Source organism: Catharus ustulatus, chromosome 4 (assembly GCF_009819885.2).
Source record: "Catharus ustulatus isolate bCatUst1 chromosome 4, bCatUst1.pri.v2, whole genome shotgun sequence".
NCBI lineage: Eukaryota > Metazoa > Chordata > Aves > Passeriformes > Turdidae > Catharus > Catharus ustulatus.
Genome location: NC_046224.1, coordinates 36,406,381 through 36,423,498, shown reverse-complemented (window position 1 = coordinate 36,423,498; position 17,118 = coordinate 36,406,381). Strand labels below are relative to the sequence as shown.

Genomic DNA, 17,118 nt, shown 5'->3' with positions numbered 1-17,118 from the left:
TGACTTCTAGGGCAGAAGGTGAATGTTACTGAGCTGTGCTGTCTTGTTGAACAGCAGCATGTAAGAATACTTGCAGTGCCAAGATCATTAATGTAGTTATCATTTTAGACTACAGTCTACATACTTACCAATGTAGAATAACATTGTAGTTGTATCTTATTGCCCATTTGGGTCATTCTGGCATTTCTTAAAGAAGAGGCAATGACATTCAGTTAACACAAACACACATAGGTGTTGGGATGATAACATTAGCATTTGTGAGGAATGGAAAGCTCCACAGAAAGAAGGTCCACCTCTGGAAGTGTGAACCATCTGTGCTACAGAGCTGATGGCAGTTTTAACCTGTGAAGGGTGATATTTGCACAGAGGATGTAGCCTTACTGTTACAAGCACATTAAACTTCACATCTCTGTAAAGTCAGAATTTTGTAAGCACTGATCTTGACAGCGATTTTAAAACTCACCCTCATATCAGTAGATTTTTTTCAGCTAGGCTAAGGCAACTGTAAATGAGGCCACGTTATGAATTGTTGAGGTTGAAAATGCCTCAGGTGATATAAAGGAGAGGAAGAGGATTTTATAATTAGGTACATGAACCAGCAAAACTGGCTAGTTTAGTCAGCATGTCTGATTTAAGAGATGCTTGTCAAACTACACCCAGTGCTGTGGCTGTCCTTATCATCAAGAACTGCCAAATCGTCTCTTTCATCATTGGTTACTCCCATTCCTGAGTTCCATTTCTGAGCACAGGACAATGAGTACATGAAGACCTGGAAAAACCTCCCAAAAAATTTCTGCCACCATTCCTGACTGTTGCCTATGGAAAAAAAATCAAAATATGCCCATGATGTAAAGGTCAGGAACTGAGCATACACATTGCAGACAACCCTCCTTAAAAATACCTACGCAAAAGTAGTCAAACAACTTTTTAATTATTTAAATGAGTTAAATATATGGTTTTAACTAATTTTATTTAAATTAGTTAAACTATTCATTTTTACTAAACTTACCCAATTATTTTCATAGTCTTATGATGGCTGCAGCAGTGTTCCAGGATTACTTTCATCTATTTAGTAAAATCTCTATGCTTTTCATTCTCTTTTTTCTCTTAATTCTCAATTTTATACAAATTCTTAATATCATACCAGCCTGTTCATTGATGTTTTGATTTGTTTTTTAGCAAGTTAGCCAAATAAACTATCTGAATGCATTCCTAAGAGTACTTGGAAAAATTTCCTTTGCTATACTACGTATAAATAGATTTGGCAGAACTCAGATTTTGTAATGATGGTTTTCATTGCAGAAGAAATCAGAGACAAAATAAAGAGTCCATCATGTGTGACTTTGTTAAGTATTGCATATCACTAAGATTACCCTGCAAAACATTCACTGTCTGCTGTATCTCTAGTATTTTGTGGCAAAACAAGACCAAACATATTCTCCATAGGAAGAAAAATACCTTAGGAGTCAATATAGAATTTAAAAATATAATTGTATATTTACCATTAATATAGATTATTAATATACAGCTAATTAAGGACAAGAAGAACCTGGAAGCATATTTGGATCAGTGTACTACACCACTGCTATCCTAACCTAGAATACTGGGCAAATCACAGCCCAGTTTTTAAAAGCATCTAGTGGTTTTCTTTGGTTTGTTTTTAGTCAAATATATTTTTCACTATATTACACTGAAACCTCTGGAATAATTCTAACCAGAAGGCTTCAAAAAAATAAACACAAACAAAAGGCACAAACCCAATTTTCCTTGGGCTTGTATACTCAGCCTCTTCTTTGTTCTGACTACTTCTCAAAGTAGGAGGTCAAATTTTCATAGTCAGAGAATTATTTGAGTTAGGAGGGACATCTAAAGGTCACCTGGTCCAACACCCACTCGGGATATCACTTAAGATGTTCAGTGTCATATTTACTGCAGCATCATGTATTCCAGCATAATTTTAAATTCTTTTGGACAGCAATATTTACAAAGGCCTGTAGTGTAGATCACTGTGCACATTGCAGTACAAGAACAGGCTTCCTAAGCACTTTACTAGATCTTCTCAGGGAGCTCTTCCAAACAAGACAATGTTATACGTGCAAGTGTACAGACAGTATCAAAGGTGGCCTATAATACGGAGGATTATAATCCACTATTAGTAAGCACTCAATGATCATCATCTCCCTTATGAATACTATTTTGAAAATCAGAGGTCGGAACCAAACATAAAAAATATACAACATGCAGCATAGAAATAACTGGAGTGCATTTCTATACAAAGCAGGTATAATTTCACATCTGTGTTAAAATTATACTTCCCCTTCAAAAAATTAATTACCCTAATCTAGCATTTCTAACATTAAAAAATCTACACTTGCAAAAGTAACTGTGCCTTTGGAAAAGGTGAGATTGCTCTGGAGAGGAGGCAAGGACAGACTTTTGCATAATCCTGGGAAGTATTGCAGTATTAAAACTAACACAGCAGTAAATTCTGTATCTGAAACTGTTTGAATCACAAAATTGTGCTATCCTTTTTACAAAAAATGGAATCTTCAAGTAAGATGATAATGGTGCTACCTTTCAAACATAAGGGAGCAGAAACACCCCTGGGGTATATGAAACCTGCATGGATGAAATTGTTCCTGGATATTCAGTAGCCACACTCTATAGAGTGTGTTGCTAGAGCAACAGGAGGAGGGTGAGGGGTCCTCAAAAGCAAATTATTCATGGAAATAAATATCTATTATTTACCTCACACCATTTTGTATATTAATATATGTCTTCACAGTATGCAATTTCAAGTTCTCTTCTGCAGTACCTGAGTACTCCCTCTTTTTAATCTTCCTCTCCTGGGACTGTAATTCATTGCATATTCCTTTCTCCCACGATTGTATATAAATAAATACAATCTGACAAAAATATGAAACTGCAGTAAAGAAATAAACCTTGCCTCAAGAGCAATTTCTCTTTCTCACTGTGTTCTTTTTCACCTGCTGTTCCTTGACAGCCCTCACATAGCCTTTTGTTATTTTGATAAACCTACTAATACCGAGGAGCCAGTCTAATTGCCACCCATCCCTAGAGATAAGTGGGAGAGATGGGTAAACAGATGTCGAAGTCTCAAAACAAAAGTGAATACAAAGCTATGCAGCAAACCGGTGATTTATTAAGGAGGCATTAGCATTATCGAGCATTGTTTTGGGAAACGGGTATGCAGAGAGTTAACAGATCAACTGAAAAGAAGAAAGCAGCCCAGTTAGGCTTGCCCGAGCAAGAACATTAGCATAACCCTTGGAGAAAGCCTAAGGAAAAGGATTTACAGCAGGAGCTGAAAGCAAGGGCTTGTGGCTCTGAGCTGAGGAAATGAGTTCTTTTTGTTTGGTCCTGCCGCTGGTTAGGGTGGCACAGTTGGTGCTTTCTCTACAGACATACAGCTGGGACACCCGACCCCACCATCTCATCTTATTCTAGCTGAGACAACCTGCTGACCCTCACAAACTCTGACTAAACAGAAAGCTGAGAAGCACAGTGATGTCTACTGGTTTTAAGAGACCTTAACATGTTGAGAGAATGGGTTTGGATCACTTGCCATGGGAACTGGAACTTGGACAGGGTGTAGCAGTCAGGCCTGGCTCTCACTGCCACATCCTCACTCCCTCTCAGATTTTCTCTCCTGCAAGGCTTTGGTGGATACCTGTGCAGCCCTCACCTGTGTGAGATTCCCCAGCACGTGCTGCAGTGCTTGCATGCAACTCTGACTCAAACCTCTTGCCTCAGATATTTTGTGGATTGTCTTGCCTGCCTGTGGCTTTGTGTAAAAAATAACTATTACACTGCAACATATCATTTACCTGACTTGAAAAACTGAGAACGTGCAGGTGTCTTTTTTTTCACCCCTGATTAGAAGTATTCATTAAGGAGAAGTAATTTCATGGTAAATTTTCTCAGGCATAAGTTTATACTGATAAACTTAGATTTCTAAAGAAACAGAAATTGCTAGTAGCATACTCACACTTGTAAAGGAGACCTATTCCCACCCCCTAAAAAAAATTGCCTAGACTGAGGACTTATACCTAAAAAGCTTGAAACAACACTTATTTATTGTTTTAGCAATTTTGTTTGTCTGGAGACACAGATTTTACTCAATACCTCTGACAGCTATTTGCAGTTAATAAGTAACTTTTTCTGTGTGCAATAATTCAAATGAATCACTGAGAGAGAAACAGCTGATAGTGTCACATACAGTTCGGTGGGTGTAACACGGGTACATGGTTGTTCCACCTCATGGCTCCTGACAATCTTTCTGGAAAGTCCTATCAAATTTTACCTTCCCTCTGTGAGATTTGAATTTAAAAATAGTAAAAATTTAAACAGCATAAAAATAATCAGTAAATACTCACCTCAGTGATTCCACAGGCCAGGACTTGCTGAAATGAATGAACAGGTGAGTAGACAAAATTATCATCCTTGTCTAGAAAGGCAGGGCTCTGGCCCAGCCAATTGGGATTTGTCTTTTGCTGAAAGCCTTAGCATAATTATAGGGTAGTTGATGAAAGGTGTCTTCTGACACAGCTGATTGCAGTAAAGTAGTACAAAAACACACTACTTGTCAGAGGTCTTGCACCATGTTCTGTCCTTTACCAAACAAATTCTTTTAAATAGATCCTTTTTTCTAAAAAAAAAAAAAAAAAAAATACAGTCTGACTTAATTTTGCTTTTCAGTGTAGCAGGGATTTGTCTAATGGAGGTAAAATAAAATAGGGTAGGGAGAGCAAAACCATGTTCTGCTTCGCCAGAATCTGGAATACCCTCAGGTGATGCATTCACACAGAGTGTGAAACAAGGTCACAGAAGAGATCCTTGCTGGAGAAGAGATTATCATGCCAGGATATCACTGAGCTGAGTGCAGCCTTGGACCCTCTGCTGTCACAGGGATTTGGGCAGAGCCCTTGGAGCTTTATAATTAAACAACCAACCACTCTGTGTCATTAAACTCCAGCTCTGATAATGCTCACACAGCACTTCAGGTTGGTTGAGGGCTTCCCACACCCAACAGATAGCAGGCAGTGCCCCACGTTAGAGTCATTTTGATCTGTGGACCCTCTGTTATACTTTCAGTATTGCAATTTACTTTCAATAGTGCAATTTAAAAACTATTTTTCATCTTCCCTGTTTCAGTTTCAAAACCGTCATTTCTATATTGAAAGGTTTTTGTCATTTTTCTTTTCTTTGTGTAATATTTTTTACTAGGTTTTTGGTACTTTGTGACATGTCCTCCTTAAATGTATATAATGATAAATCCTCCAAATTAGAAAAAAATCAAAATATTCAGCTATCTACTTTGCTTTTAAAGGTCAACTGTAGAACAACAATCTAAAATAATTATTTTGGAAAAATTTTTTTAAAAAATCTAGTTTATAAAGCTATTCTAAAATTATGAGAAAATATATTCTAAAGCAATTTGCTATGATGAAAAAAGAAGTTAGAATAGAACATTTCAAGTTACGTATATGTTTTCAGTAACATGCTAGTATATCCACTACTCTTATTTTGCATAAGAACTTTAAATCAATATTTGGTAAAAGTTAAGGGGAAAAAAAAAAAAGAAAGTTTTGGAAATTTCAAATTCAGTTCTAAAATATGTTTTAGTCTGTGTTGAATTCTTCTACCTGCTATTTTTTCATGGAAAATAGGCAACCAGCTTTTTGTGTCAGGCAAACAAAGAAATTAAGATAAACAGTAATTAAAATATGTAGGTCAAATTACTGCAGAGACTCATGGTAGCTGTTTCTGTTTCAGCCCAAGCCATGGACTACAAGGCTTTACCACTTCACAAGTAGCAGTGGTTTTCTCTCCCATAGCGTTGCATCTTTATGATGCAGGATCCATTCCACAGCATTCTGACAGCCAGAAATCCCATCCAGGATCTTTACCTCTCATCTTCTGGTCTAGCATTCACTTCCCTAGTCAAATAGGAATTTCCTCACAGAATAAGCCATCTCTTGCTGTGCAGTATTAAATAATAAAGGGAAATAATTCTCAACTTTTGAATGAACCATTGAATCATTACAGTACTTGGTGGAAGTGATGATGCAGAATAAAATAAAGTCAAGGAGCCTGAGAAGTTACAAAAATGGATCTGCAGAGATATGGGAAACAAAAAGAAAAGAGGTGCAGAGAATAATAGTCAAACCACTCTTTACACCTCATTAAAATCTACTAGTTTTTCTCCTATGTCCGGCAACATTCTTCTGGCTTCTATCATCAAAATATTTCTTTCAAAACAAGACTTAGAGTTGCTGGTAGAAAAGGTTCCCATCCTCACAACAAACCCCACAGAGGAGGGGCCTGCAAATTGTTCACTCCAGTACTCTTGAGCTTTTCTTTGTGGATACTGCTCAGTGTAAGAACAGCATCTCTGCCCACTGGATGTGTCCCTGCTGAGGCTGCCAGCAACAGCATTAGTTTTTGTTTGGGGTTTTATGAGGTGGACATCTGTCCATTAGCAACTGGAGAAGAGCCACCAGCATCAGGCTCCACCACTGCCAGCCTGTCAGCAGGCATTAACAATTTCCAGTTGCTGCTGAATGAGCTGGATTCAACCCAATAACCTGGTGCTAAACATTTATGTGCTCCTTCAAATCATAAACGTATGGCTGTTGGGTGGCTCCTGATTTCACTTTGATATAACAAAAATTAGGTGTTCCTGCTGGCTGTGAGGCAGCAGGAAAAGATGAAATAAAAGAACAGCCACAGCTGGCAGCTAAGAGAAGCTGATAAAGATCTGCAAATACCACAACACACTGTAAATAAAAAGTAGGATGCATATTGTGCAAAGGCAGAGCTGGTGGAAAGTTTCCAAGCAGTGTAAGCAAAGATTGAACTCAGCTGATCCAAGAATGAAACATGGAAGAACTAATCCCATTGTGGCAAAAATCAACATTGTGATTTTGGCAAAATGGATTGAAAGGCTGAGGGTACATCAAGTGGAGTGATGGGAGGCACGGGACTTATCTGAGAATGTGGGATCTCCCTTCCCTTCTCACCACCTGATCTCCTGCCAGTCTGATTCCACCTCCTGGCACCAGCCATTTCATCTCAGCAGAGCAATCCTTAAGGTACCTGTAACCTGTTTCTCAGCAGCTGTCCCCTGAGCCTCAGTGACATGTCAGATCCTACCCTGCACGCACCATACCCCCTTTTCCTAAGCCCACCCTTCACTCAGGTCCTTTTTTCTTTCTCTATTCCAGCACATCCCTACCTCCAACCTTCATTTCTCCAAAGTACCGTCCTAACCACCACAAACCCCAGGCAGAAGGATTTTCTCTGTATCATGCTCACACACCATGGCCATGGGACAGAACCCATCCTTCAATTTACATTGCTCTGGGCACTCTTTTCCTTCAGCCCTTCACAAGATGGGGCTGACTCCCCTAACTTGCTCCCAGGATTCTTGCCACTGGTGAGCACTGCCCTCCCATGCAGCCAGACCCGGGCAGTGTTGTGACCCTTGCAGATAAATTATGGAAGCTCAGGTTGCACTTCTGCACTTCTGGCAGTTCTGGTTAGCACCACGTGCATTTGGCATGCCCTGTTCACATCCAAGATTTGTTTTCATGATTTAGGAATGACTGTCAATTGCCTTTGTCTTAATTTACCACTCACTTCTCTTTACTCAAGATTTTCTAAATATTTTCCACAGTTCTTTGCCAGCTCCAGATTAAAGAATGCTGTTTTTTGGAGAATTATGACTAAACTCCATCCAGACCCCCCATCTGGAGTTCCGCTACTTATAGAGGTGGCACATTATAAGCAACTATCACTTGTGTCACTGTCTTTTGTTTGAGAGAGTCACTTTAGGTGCTAGTGAGGTTGGAAATCTTTTTCTAGGACTGGAGTCTGCTAGGGATCTGACCAATAAGCACATACTATAGACATCCTCAAATCTTATTGTCTGAGCATCTGTGTCAGGGAACTGACCTGAATACACGTTCTCATTCTGGCCTTTGTCACCAGGTTTCTGTACTGTGGAAACCTGGGCACTGGGGAAGAGACATGGAAGTCAGTGAGCATCCCCCAAGGAAGTACATTAAGCATACAGGAAAACCAGGGAACATACTGTTGTTTAACCTGAGCGAGTATTTTCCTTCCTGTGTGTGCATGAACTTTCCAGGTGGAAGTATGTCCTGAATGCACCAGAGTCCTCCTCTGTATTACAGCAGTTCAAGCCACTGACAGCTCCCATTGTCTACTGGGGCATCTGATGCTCTGTGGGTGAGTAGTGCAATTGAGAACAAATAATTGTTTACCTTCTTTCCAAATAAAGCAGTTTACCTGCCGGGTACGATGAAACACAGAGACACCAGCCTGGATTTTTAAATGGTAAAGGATGAGAAATTGCAGAGTATTTAGCTCGCCTGGCCTGTTTTGTGACCTGAGATGGTCTCGGTGTGGAATAGTTCTAAGTCCCAAAGCTGCCATTTGACCAAACAGGAAGGTTTCAGTCCCACACCTCATTTGCAGAGCAGCTCTGCTGTTGCTGTCTCTGCAGACCCTTTAGTTTGGACACAGCATCACATTCCTGCAGTTACAATTTTTTCCTCTTCTGGCACATTTGCATATGCAAGGCTACCTCTGACTTGTGCTTCTCTGTGCAAGCTAAGAAAATGCTAAGAGGAGCAGCATAACTCTCCCTGGGAGGCCTCCTACAATGTGGCTTTCACTCAGTGCTTTCCAGGGCTCAGATCTAAGCTTTTAAAGGCAACACAGAAGGTTCTTTTTCTTTTTCTTTTTTTTTTTCCTACAATTTTGAATAACTAACTTGTTTTCATTTTGAGAATGACAGATCTAATTTATATTTAAATCTTTTTAATCCCTTGCCAAGCTGAAATGACAATAGGCATTGAAAAAAAATCAGTAAATAAGAATTTTCCTAATTACCTCACTGCCATTCACGTTTCATTGTCTTTTATGTCATTGTATACCAATGCACTTCAAAGTTATATCTTCAAATGTGAAAGCTAAAATCAATCTGGGTGAAATAGGTTTATGTCAAGAAAGATACATTCCTGTTTATCACATGTACGTATTGAAAACAGCAGCTTTTACAAATGAGGAGAGAGAGACCCCTTCCTCAGAGAGCCCAAGTGAAAAAGGGTTTGTGAACCTTTAATTCCAGTTTAAACCAGCAGCAGTAGCACAGGATGCTTCTGAACCTTATCTCACCCTGAGGTGTCACCAGTGAAAACCCAAACAATACAAGTAATTAACTGGTGCGTGTCTGCAGATTTATACCAGTGAACCCACTTTCCTTAATACAGTGGGCATTTGGAATCCTGCCTTTAACAGGAGTAAAGGCCTATTCATGTGGTCATCTGGGAAAGGATCCTTTCCACATGGACAGGTTCAAAGCACACTTGGGAAGAAGAAGAGAGAGAAGCACACATCCTCACCACAACAGCAGAGAACTGGAGCTCAACCAACTTTCCCATTGTAAATACTGAATAGTACAAGAGGCACTTACCAGCATTCCCTAGACCCCTTAATTGTCATTTAGGATACCAGGACCACTGGATCTTAGAAAATCTGGCTTCTTGTTCTCAGGTGACAGACTACTTTTTTGTAGCAGAATATGTCTTATGGGCCAGAACATTTCTTTTCTGTTAAGGAAATATAATCCACCTGGGTGTTATTCATGTGGCAGACATGCAAAATTGATGTAAATGTTCTCCACCTACTGTTTTTCTGAAATACTAATGTTTTTACTCACCGTCATTACAGGGAATAGTACAGGGTAGAGAATATGACAGATGATACTGACTAGAAAAAACTATCTTTGGTTAAGAGTCTTGGCCTTCACCCAAACACAGAAACAAACATATCACTGCCCCAAGCAAAGATGGGGAGGAGGCTTTGTTTCCTGGGTATTCCTTCACAACATGTTGTGACAAAGGAGGCAGACCAGGAACAAGGAAGGAGGAAGGAGCGTACCTGGAAATAAGCTCTGCCACCTGTGTCTGGGGTGACTGAAGGAGTTACAGTCCCCTCACATGTCTCAGCTGGGAGGTCTCTACATGTGCAGCAGAGACAGGGGGCACAGATGTGGGCAGCCAAAATCACCTTCCACTGTCTTTTACTGGAGCACAGCAAGCAAGAGCAGGGAGATCAGTGCCTCCTCTATTTCCAGCTCAGAAACAGAGTTTTTGACTCTGTTTCCAGTATTTGACTGCTCAATGTGGACCAGATTACTTTCTTTAAGACTGTTATATTCCCTACTAATTTCTGATGGGTATTTTTATTTTTCACAACAGATTGGAGTTTTCTCTTAAAAAATAGTTTGATCAAACAGTTCCCATCCAGTAGTCCTCTGCAGTATAGTTGATTGACAAAGGTTTTGTCCTCCCCAGCTTTGCATGTATCAACTTGATTCAGATTGATTTCAAGGATTTTATTCCAAGACCTTCTTGGAGTAAAATCTGTTCTTTCTCATGAGCATTCAGAACTTGTCTGACAAGTCAGCTCTCCCCCCACAATCTGCTTGTAAAGCCAAGGAGAGTTAAAACTAACTACGGCTTTGCTATAACTGTTAGTACACCAGAAGAAAGTTTTGAAATGTAGATACTAAAAGGTTATGACCAATATTTGTCCTAAATTGCAAAAAATTCAAGGGTTCCAGAGGTTTTTTGTTTATTTTCTTTCCTTGTTAGTGGCTTACATATCACTTGTGAAGAAATCAGAAATAGATCAGTACCCATTTCTAATTAGATCTATCTAGAAGTGGTGTGTCCCTCATGCAAAAACCACTAGAAAATGCTTCTTTCTCGTTTATACTGGAGTGAGACATCAGAACCGTATTTGCTTGTGATTTCCATATTGAGAACAACAATACAAGTAATTTTAAGTCCAGACAAAGCCTTTATGCACTTTATGCATTATTTAAATAAATAAGAATCTCAGTTTAAAGGACTGCTTGAAGCAACAGACCCTATTGTCTGTTACCTTTAAAAACTAATTGTCCAATTTACTAAGCCTGCTGAGAAAAATGCCCATTCAGGTAGGCCATAAATGTTCTGTGTGAAAATGGCTGAATTAGAATTAAAAATTTAAAAAATCAAGACTTTTTGGAGGGACCGGGGTAAGAAGTTGCTTACCTGCTAGCTCTCATACCAGTGAGTTTCCACATCTAACACAGCTGGAATGCAACCTTAAAGAAAATCTGCATTATAAACTGCCTTGCAACTGCTTCACCTGCTTGGGGAACTAATTTAAATGACTTTTGAAAGCTACAGAAGTAGCAGTTCATTTGGATTGCAAAGCAGTGTAGAAAAGGTAAGTGTTTTCCCAGGCTAGCAATCTACATGTTAAAGACATGAAAAGAACTACTTGGAGTCATAAAGGCTAGTGCCAAAATACATTCAGGAAGACCCATGGTAAGTGAAATGGTGATTCTAGGCAGCAGTGACAGCATTCATGGGTTATTTATCTTGCATAGTCTTAAAATGTTGATGTATGCTATAAAAATTGCACTACACTTCAAGACAGCAGTATCCAATATTTTTAGACCCTAAAGGGCTTTAGGAAATGGCAATTTCCATGAGAATTTCATGTCTAGACTACATTTGATTTCCAATAGCTTAATTCTTTGCAGTATAGAAGCAGAATTTCTGGAGGGTATTTTTTATACACTTCAACTAGTCATTTGAGAACCATTACAGTTTCTTCTAAGCTTGACTTTACTTGGAAACTGTCCATATAAAGATGATATACCATCTTCTGCAATGCCTCTATAAAGCAGAGTGAATTACTTATTTCCAATTTCACTTTTGAAACCATACAGATATTTGAACTTGGTAACAAAAACACCTATAATCAGATCATTATGAAACAAACAGAACATGAGTGTGAGATAGAGATTAAAAATTCAAAAGCTTTATGCAGGGTTGTTTTAGGTGGTTGTCTTTTGCTATTTCTTGCTTCTGTGTTGAGTAAATATAGAGCAAATCATCTAGGACAGGTGTTTCTATGAACATAAAGGAAATCATCACTTTACTGAGGAAAAGATCTTGCAACCGGTGAAATCATGCAAATGTAGGAATCCCATTCTAAATATTATCAGCAAAGAAAAAATGTTAAGAAGCACCTTTTTCTCTGTTGTTATATTACTTCTGAATCCACATGCTCCCAGAGAAAAGAAGAATTTTATAATGGATTAGACAATAGTTAGAGTTTTCTATTTCATGAAGTGGGATTTTTGCATACTAATTTTTTAAGATAAGCTTGTGCAAGTAATAATTAACTTTCAAATAAGTAAATAACTTCCAATTACCACAGGATACACAACTGTTGTGCAACCTTATTTAGTAGACCATCTTTTATGGCCTGCAGTTCTGCCAGAGCTCTGGCCTAGGATGCAAAATAAAAAAATTAATTCTCACATGTAAGGAATGACCAGAAGAATGTTGGATTCAACTGAGTAGAGACAAATGCAAACATTTACACCGAGGTTGAAGTAATCAGCAAAGTAGCACAACAGATACAGCACAAGATGGAAATCAATAGAAGTCTAGGAGAAATAGCATTATATGGAAGGAAGGAAGGAAGGAAGGAAGGAAGGAAGGAAGGAAGGAAGGAAGGAAGGAAGGAAGGAAGGAAGGAAGGAAGGAAGGAAGGAAGGAAGGAAGGAAGGAAGGAAGGAAGGAAGGAAGGAAGGAAGGAAGGAAGGAACAAAGAAGATTATTAGGAAAACAAGGTAATAATTTTTGTTGTTATGAAATGGAAAGAATATTAAAAGCAATGAAGGAATATTTACATTTTCCCTGTCCACCAGACTTTAGACGAGAACTAAGAAAGCAAGGGATAACCAGATGATCTGCAGACCCTAGGTAGACCCTAGATCTGCAGATCTAGATTTGAGGACATTGAAATCTTCCTTAACCTGTTGTCTTTATCCCATATTTAAACAATACTGGTCCTTTCCCCATCTCTTCTCTTAATGGGTTCAAAGTATCAACAGTTAAATATATTTTTTCATTTATCATGGCATCACAGTTAAGCTGAAATTTCAGTTCCGCTCTATCCAGTTAGTATCTAATCTACCTGTTTCATCACATAAAATTTGTATAGTGGATGTTCAGTGCTCTGGCATAAAGTCTGTGGTACAGCTGGAAGTAATTGAGTTAATGGCAATGAAGACTGAGCTATTTTCACACTCTTCAGGCAAATTGGAGCCTAATAACTTCAAATGACACTCATATAACATTACAGTGAAGTTTTCATCCTGCTGCCTATTTTATCCTTCTGGGTAAAAAGATGACTTCTAAGCTGCCGAATTGATACTTTCCTTTATCATTTAGGGTTGGATTTCTCTCATCCATCTAAAAGTTGTGTCCCTGCTCTGAGGTAGTTTTTCCAGACACTCTATCACTGACACAAAAAGACAGAAACTCCTAAAGCAGGACCCATCCCATCTTTGTACAGCATCCATCTAGTAGATTTGGCCTTGCCAGGAGATACCTTCTCCCTCTAATAATGACTCAGTATATCATGGACACCTGAGTGGGTCCACAGACATAAATGGTTGAGGTTGTATGAACTGGATGCCACAGAGCCCTTTCCAGGTAATTTCAGGCATTTAGTTGAGATGCTTGTCTTAGGAATGCAGTTGTCATAGACTATCTCTGCAGGAGCCTCTCAAGCCCTTCTCAAATCCTCAGCAGTGTGTGAGGGGGAGGAATCACCCTGCACAAGTGCCTGTCTCTCTAAGTTGCCTGCGGATGGTACCTAACGAGAGCAGGTCTCTAATTAGCACACTAAAGGTAAGGTAGGTGAATTCAAGACCTAAATAGGCAGTTATTCACACAGAAAATGAAAAGTAATTTCTCTCCCTAGGAGATGGAAGTGCTTTCTGCACTACATTGCACTACTCAGGATGTGATAAAGGACAGTGTGAATACACAAAATTGCCCAATCTGAGAGTCAATGCACAATCTGAAGGTGTGCTGGGGACCCACTGGGGCAGCAACTGTCCGGTAAAGTGGCTCATCTATTTCTTCTCCAAGATACTGCATAGCTGAATACTTGATGTTTAGCCTAATAGTGAATAAACTTATATAAGTTTTAATAATCACCTACTTAAAAAGGGGAAAAAGGACAAAAAGTGAAATGAAAACATGTATATTGATAACTTTTCCAAAGAGCATACTGTGTTAGGCAGTTAATCAAAGCATTGCCTGTACCAAGTAAGGTCCCAAACATGCCCATTATATAAGTAATTGTTACCATCCCAAATAATGCAGGCAATGATAATGTACGTATTAATTCTTTTTTTTAAAGTACCAGAAGGTGTCAGATTAGCTTCTTTTATTAAAAATATCAACGATATTGAAGTTAATGACATTTCATTTCTTGTATGTATTTGTCATAATCTTCCAAGTGAGATAAATTTTAATAGGTCACTTGGTCCCTTCTTTGAAAATGTATGTATATCCCCAAAATTCATATATGCTTTGCAAATACTTCCCACAGAATAAAATCATCTTACAACTTTTATTTTACTCTAATATTCACCAGACCGTTCATAATCTTTGACATCATACAAGACAGATCCTCCCTTTTCTGGTACTTACAGCAATTTTAATATAGCCTATGATTTTGTCCTTTTACCAGGAATCATTGTATAATCAATTATATATGCACATACACATACATATACATATACATGTACACATACATATACATATACACATACATATACATATACATACACATATACATACATATATACACATATATATATATAAATATATAGGTCTCTTTAATTCCTATTCATGTTCTTTTTCCCTAAGTTGCTTATAATGTTTAACATATTTGGAGGCACAGTTGTATTTTTATTTTTTTAGCATATTTTTGAGGTAGTGTGCAATATTGCAACTGCAGGGATACTGCCTTATGATGTCCCACTGCTACACCAAATTCAATTGTTTGTGGGTTTTTTGCAGTTAGATGAAGCTACTTGTTTGTTAGTCACTGATATTTGTTATGCTCTTTCAGCATTTCTTTTCCTAGATGCACCTCTTTCACTGAGCTAATTTTTTATATTATTTTTCTCTATCTCCCTTTCCTTGGGGGAAAAAATTTTCCCTTCTTTGATTGTTACCACTAAGTTTACCCCATGCCCACTGGCCTGTGAAACTTGAACAATTTACTACAAATAATTCCCTGAGAATTGACACTAACTCAGAAAATGTACTCTATTCCCAGTGAACACAAGTCACTTATTCACTGGCTCTTCTTTCTCTGAGCAAAAATCAAGCAGACACAGATCTTTTCTTACTTTTACTTGTGAATAACTCTGAATTTGCTCATGCAAGGTAAAACTAAAATGCTGCAGAATGGAAACACAGGTTGAAAATAATCAGGACGCTCTTATAGTACAATTTTTTTTGGTAACTGGGAGAAAGAAGAGCTTGGCCTTGCATAGGAGCACCAAGGAACAATTCAGAAATAGGACAGGATGATAAGAAAGTTAACCAAATTCTAAAATATTACAGGCTGTTAATACAAAGGAACAAAGAAAAGAGAATAAATGTGTATTGTCGGGGGGAGGGCACAAGTAAAAATATTTATTGCATTCATCACCAGTGTTTAAAAATTGCTTACAAAATGCCTTGCCTTAGGATCTGACCCTGTGCCATCAAAATCAAAGCACTTTTGTTTTTGTTGATTGTTCTATGAGTAGTACCAACCTCTAGAGATATCCAAAGATTTGGAATGTGAAGAAATTAGTGTAATGTTCCCAAGAGCTGAGGAAGAGGATTATTTTGTAAATGGAACACAGGAACTACTGCTCTGCTGTAGTGAATTTTAATGTTGAAACTTGGACTGAAAATATTTCCAGGAGCCACAGGAAGGCAGTGTGTAACAACTTCATTGTAGTTTTGAAAGCTACACATCCAATATCTGAGGAAAGTGTGATAAATATCAATTTTACTACTTGAACTCAGCCTAGTTGAATATTTTTCAACAGCACATTCGTTTCAGGCAGAAAATGTTGACTTTTGACCTTTTGCTTAATTCTGACCTTATCGTTTAGATTGCTATAATGTAAATGACTGATAGATTGTAAATTTGCATGTAAATAAACACAAGATTGTTTGGCATTTACAGCATTTCCATCTTCAAAGTGGAGTTGGCCTTCTGTGAATGACCTGAAGAGATTGCAAAAAAAGTGAGTTTAGGTCAGCAAAAGATGAGATGTGTCAGGCAGCAAGAAGCCTAAAGCCACAAACACTCAAGCATCTTTCACAGCCCTGCTGGCCCTGAGTGGGCACACAGGATGCTTCCTGAAGTTTCCTTATCACAGTGATGAGGCCACCCAGGACCCAGAAATACCAATTTCAGAGACAGCTAATGTAGGCAGAAGGCAAAGAGCCCCTCACTGTCTCTTTGAGGGAGCAGGTTTTGAAACCCCAGATGCTCAGGTCAGGTAGCCAGGGTATGTTAGTGTGACCCAGCCTGCGATTTCACTCCTTCACACCCCTCCAGAGGAACTGGCAGGCAGAGGCTGTAAACCCTCACCTCATGTTCACATACAAAATGACTGAAGACAAAAATCTCTGTTTTCCTGCTCTTCCAGGGCCCAAATATTTTGAAGGGAATCATCCCAAACCTTCTTGAACTCCTCCTTTCTGGTTCCTTGTGGACAATTGCAGGAATCATATAAACTATTAATCCAGAGGTACGGATTAATAATCCAGTGTGTGATTTACAGGTGTGGAGGGGAGGCATTGGGGTATAAAATCCCCCAAATACTGGTACTGAGTGGCTGGCATGTGTCCTGGTGCAAGGCATTAGCCATTTGTCCTGTCCCCCATGCTCACTGTCTGCTATCCCATCTTTGAAAATCTGACTGTATCAGTCTGTGAGCTTGGGTAAACTGAATTCCCTGCAGAGCTGATAACGAAGTCTCTGGTGTGTCTGTGAGGAAAATAACAATATAAACATTTCTGCTCAAAGAATTCATAATCCTATGTGAAATTTTCCATTTTGACATACATTTTTGCTTTAGATCACAGTATTTTCTAACACAGTAATTTCTTCCCCACTTGTAGCCTGATGCTCAGT

The 17,118-nt window shown here is 38.7% G+C and overlaps 1 protein-coding gene across 4 annotated transcripts in view; it reads right to left on the bottom strand.

The window, feature by feature from the left end:
- The window catches only part of SPAM1 (sperm adhesion molecule 1), a 34,898-nt gene that overhangs the window by 12,606 nt on the left and 5,174 nt on the right, over positions 1-17,118 (bottom strand). Inside the window, exons 2-3 of one of the 4 annotated variants that reach the window (XM_033058908.1) lie at positions 9,521-9,656; positions 4,398-4,669 (exon numbers count right to left, since the gene is read on the bottom strand). The exons of 2 other annotated variants lie outside the window; for them this stretch is intronic. The gene's annotated coding sequence lies outside the window, so the exon portion shown is untranslated. The remainder of the gene's footprint in view (positions 1-4,397; positions 4,670-9,520; positions 9,657-17,118) is intronic. One more of the 4 variants, XM_033058907.1, reaches the window with a different exon arrangement.